The sequence below is a fragment of the Quercus suber genome, unplaced genomic scaffold (assembly GCF_002906115.3).
Source record: "Quercus suber isolate HL8 unplaced genomic scaffold, Cork oak 2.0 scaffold_337, whole genome shotgun sequence".
Lineage (NCBI taxonomy): Eukaryota > Viridiplantae > Streptophyta > Magnoliopsida > Fagales > Fagaceae > Quercus > Quercus suber.
The window spans coordinates 792,432-797,750 of NW_027069789.1; positions in this window are offsets into that span (position 1 = coordinate 792,432).

Consider the following 5,319-nt stretch of genomic DNA (forward strand, 5'->3'; position numbering starts at 1 on the left):
ATTTTTTAATCAACCTGACCTCTCACCATCCCTTCTTATCCACACAAGTTATCACATCTTGTCCTCATAACATGGACAATTGAGTTGATGGTTCGGTGGTTTTAGTCTTGATCTAGGCTTCTCCACTAAAGTCACTATTGATTGTTAAAAATTAACTTTGGTGATTGCTATGAAAGTAACCCTGGACCTTTTGGGGTAGGGGGCCTCATCCGTGACCAAGATTCCAAGCCACTTCTGAGTCACTGGTTGGGTAGTTTTAGTCTTGATCTAGGTTTTTCCTCTTAATTTTACACTTGTTTTGCCGACTGTGAAGGAAGGGGTAAATCAAGGAAGTGACCCAAGACAACGACTTTCAATGTGTTATACTTGACGTAGATTGCACATTCATATTGAGATTAAATTCAATAAGGACCTAGTGTAAAAGTCCATGATTTCACTTACACTTTCAAATGATAATGTACCACATGGTCTAAAAAACCCTTCGGAGACGCCTTGGGCATAGATGTTCTCGCCAAATCTTCAAGTTTATTTTCATGAAACAAAGGAGGCTTCCTTTTCCTCTAGGCTTGCAACAATGCAAAGTTTAATGTTTGCTTATTACACTTTACCAATCACAACTAAAACCAACGCATCATCTTAATCCTAGCTAGCCACGAAACAAACAAAACCAAATGGTCCAAACTCCAAACCAATGTAGTTTATAGTTTATATACACACACTACAACAAACTAATTATTTCAACCCTCATTTATCGAGGGTTTACTAAAATCTGTCGAAACAATCTATAAATACAAATGCGGCAGGCTATATTGCTCAACTTTATTTCAAAGGTTATTTGGTCCCTCAAAATAAATTAAAACACACTTGAAATAAATGTGAAATAAAAAACGTGCCAGTTTTTTCAACCCTTGATAAAATATTACAAAATTTTCGGCCCTTGAAAAAAGCCCACAACAAAATTTTAAAAGATAGCCTAGAACAAACACAATATCACTCTCTCGCTCAAAGCCTAAAATTGAGAAAGCATAGAAATCTCATAGAGCTCGACGATCATCGATTAGGTACGTAATTGCACAGCTTCGATTAGGTACGAGTTGATCTCGGTTTTGTGACTCTTCATCTCTCTTGGCGTTGTGTTTCTCAGCTCCGATTAGGTACGAATCACAAACCCTAATTTCATCTTTGATTTTTTTTGTTTTTTTGGTTTACCCACACTTTTTCATCAATTTCCCCATGATTTTCGTTTCACATTTCTCAAAAAACTAAGTTCATCATCGATTTCCCTATTTCGATTTCTAATTGTTCGACTTTTGCGATTTCATTATTCGATTTCAAATATAATCTTTGTTTCCTTTACAGTTTTCATACAAATATTGATGAGTTTTATTTCTTTTCTTTTTTTTTTTTTTTTTTTTTTTTTTCATTTCTCAATTTCTTCAAAATTAGAGACGAGTTTAAGTTTCATCTGGTAAATCGGAGAATAGTTTGTAAACCACTTCAATGTGTCGGTTTAGGCATCTTTAATTTAGTCTTGTTTAGTCAGACTTTGTTGGGGAAATGATTTTGGAGGTACGCATTTGAGAAAAAAGGCTTTTTGAGGAGGGTGGTGGACCATAAATATGGCGGCATGTCAGGGGTTGGTGTTCATGTGGTAAATTACGATTGTTGATCTTATTATGAGAGGCATCACATTAGTGGATAGTTGTTGCATGTGTGGAGGGGATGGAGAGACTGGATCATTTGTTACTTCATTGTGCAGTGGCCTATGATCTGTTGTATTATGTTTTCTCTATGACTGGGGTCCTTGGTAATGCCTAAGAAGGTGGCTGAAGTGTTTGGTGGATGGAAGAACTGCTGCGGTATACCAAGGAGGTCTATTTGGAAAATGATCCTCCTGTGCTTAATGTGCCCAATTTGGAGAGGAATGCTTGGAATTTTGAGGGTTGTTAGAATTGTTCATGATCTGAAGCTTTTATTCCTCAACGCTATGTTTGAGTGGATAATTGCTTTTGGGTTGTTTTCTTTTACTTCTTTGCCTGATGTGATTGATCGATGTACTTCTAGCATTTAATTTGTTGTCCTTTCAAGCCCCCCTCCCCCCCTCCCTCCCTTTTTTTTTTTTTTAATGAAATTTTACTTATAAAAAAAGTAGATTTTATCGATTTCATTTCTTTAGATTGTAATTATTGAACATTGTACTTTTTAGGTTATATGTCTGTGTACAAAGGGTGTTCCTCTTACAAAAAAAATTGCATATCAATTATGAATAAAATGATGTTGCATGACATTCTGTTCGTTCCTTATTTAGTGCTATTTTTTTATGGATCTTTACACTTATAACTAACTTATGTTGTGTGAATAATATTTAACAGTGTGACAATTACTCGTTCACGGATAGAAACTTCAATTCCTCGGAAACATGGACCTGCTATTGCTGGTTATGAGTCGGTATGGTTATTAAGTTATAGGAAATTATTATCTCTTATTTCAAGGCCTTTATCTCCAATATTTCATTTTAGCAATTTGACTGAGAATCTTTGTCTTGTAGGATCTGAATAAGTTCTTTGAGAATGTGTTACAGGTTAGTCCAATTTCTGTTGTGACACTTTTAGTGCCATTTCTGAATGTGTTTTCCAATTATAAATCTTAATGGAGTGTTCAACAACTTCTAGTAAGTTTAATCAATATGTGGGTGTTTTATTAATATGTTTTAGGCTTTCTTGAAGCATGTTGATTTTGAAGTTGTCCACTGTGCTATGATTGCAAGTCCTGGTTTCACAAAGGTCTGGTGTAGTCTTATGATCTTTCCTTAAGTATAAACGACATATGTTTGGAGTATATAGGTTTACATTTTTTCCCCCTGATTGGTGCCTCCAAATATGTTTCAGGATCAGTTTCATCATCACTTATTGTTGGAGGCAGAAAGAAGACAGCTGAGACCTATTATCGAGAACAAGTCACCGATAGTTCTTGTGCATACAACATCAGTATACAAGTATGGTTGCTATCTTTTTTGCTTCTGGTGCTAAAGTTTTTAGAATAGTAAAGGAGATAGTTGTGGATAGTAACTAACAGTGAGATAGAATGGTTCTAAAGATAGTAGTAGTGGACCTATATATAATGGCAGCAACATAAAGTTGATTGATGACAATGATGCTGCAACAAGGAGAATCCATTGATCTAAAAAATGTACATAAGTCAGCTACTAGTTTGTTTTATGCACTTTGGATGTTTGTTGTTAGAATCCCCTTGATCTCCCATTATTTGATATTTACTTATACTATTTTTGCGCTGTTCTTGTTGTCTAGTTTCTGACAGTTCTTAGCAGTCACTTCTTGAAAAGTTTTTGCTCAGCTTGCCAATGAGTTTCTGACTTGCTGCATTAACACGTATATGCACTAAATAGTAAATACACTTTCTAAATGACCAAATAAAATTTTCACAAACAAAAAAACTGTTTCTAGTCATATTAACAGTGGACCAGAAACAGTTTAATTGTGATGATAACAAAATTTTCAGCCCATCTGAGTTATTTCATGGACCTATTTACAGTTATATAGCCCTTGTCACTGGATCTGCATTACAGTTGTATAACCCTTGGACAGTACCAAAATATTTTAGAACCATGTTTCTTGACTTTGTATTTGTTTCTTAGTTCTGTGAATGCTTTCTATTTGTTGTTATTTGACTTTCTTTTGGTGAGTTATTGCATTATTCATCTTCAATACTTAATTACTATATGCTTTCATTTCTCAAAAAAAAAAAAAAAAAAAAAAACTATATGCATTTGGTGAGAAGACTGGTCATAGCCCTAGTAGAATTGAATTATTTGACATCACCCATATGCAAGCTAATGGGCAAGCGGTAAATGAACCAACACAAGATGCATTGGTATGAAATCTTCTAATTATATTAATATAGATAGTATATTTTTATGAGGTTTTGTTGCAAGTTACTTTTCTTTTTAGTTGGCATTGAGGAATCTTACTAAAGTGAATGAGGGGGCATTGCAAATATCTCAAGATTAAATGTTTGTGGAGGTGTTTGGACTTGAGCGTCATGGATGAGTTCGTGGCTATGGGGCTGGAGTCACTCCTACGAAGTTATGGGTTCCTCCTCATCCAAAATGTATGATCTTGAGAAGCGACTCCAAGAATCTGAACAAAAATGCTTAGAATCTGAACACAACTGATAGAGGCTGATGCAGAGTTGAAAGAAGAAGTAAAGCACCTCAAAAGCATGCTTGAACAACAAGCTATTCAAATGGCAGAACAAAGAAGACATTTTGAGGACCAACAAGCTAGTCAAATGGTAGAACAAAGAGCACATTATGACAATATAATGATGCAAATGTTGAGTTATATCACCTCACAATTATTCCAATCTAGTAGTGATCACTAAGGTATGAAGATCAACTCAAGCTAGTCACTGTTTTAGTACTATTGGATAAATTTGGAATGACCTGTTGAGCTATTTTTGTGGATAGAATAGATAGGTACTAGTTTGCTTTTTGCAATCCTTATCTTGAAAATTTTATTGTGGATGTTCGTTTTTTTGGTAGCTGATGAAAGTAGTGAGTAGTGACATTAGAACAAATAAGTGGGGTATAGTAGAGAATAATTTGGATGATGTAAGTTATTTTCAAACTCTGCTCATTACCTTAGAAATTGGTGAGTGTCTCTAAAACCATAAATCCAAAACCTTGAACCAAGAAATTCATTTAATTCTTTTTTAAATTAAAAAGAATTACAGGAGAAACGTTGGTATTTGTCTCATCAATCCTTCCAAAAATATCTACTATATATCCCATCTCTCTATTCTGTACAAGGATTTTTATATGTATGTGTTGAATTGACTTTCAAATTTTTTTTTTTTTTTGGTTGTGGCAAATTTTTTCTGCTTCAAGGTTGGATATACCCAGTGCTTGGCAATTGCCGCAGGTAATTTTTTCTTTTTTGGTTTTATATTGATCTGCTGTAATTTGATTGCTTTGGAAACTAAATTACTGTGTTTGCTTGGTGTGACTATTTGTGATATTAAAAATAAAATAAGAAATAATAAACAGGTACCCACGTATTTTATGGACCTATGTTCTTTCCAAGTGTTCTTAAATTTTATTTTATTTTTATTTTTTATGGATAAATGGATTTTTATGAAAGAAAGTAATTTCGTAAGACTTTGTTGATGAATGATGTTTCTTTAATCAGCATGTTTTATTTAAAAATATGAACTTTGTTGTGCATTTTTTGTTCTTTTTAAAATTGTGGGTGAAAATTCAAAATGGGTATGAAACACCCTTGAACGTTTAGACCCCAAAAT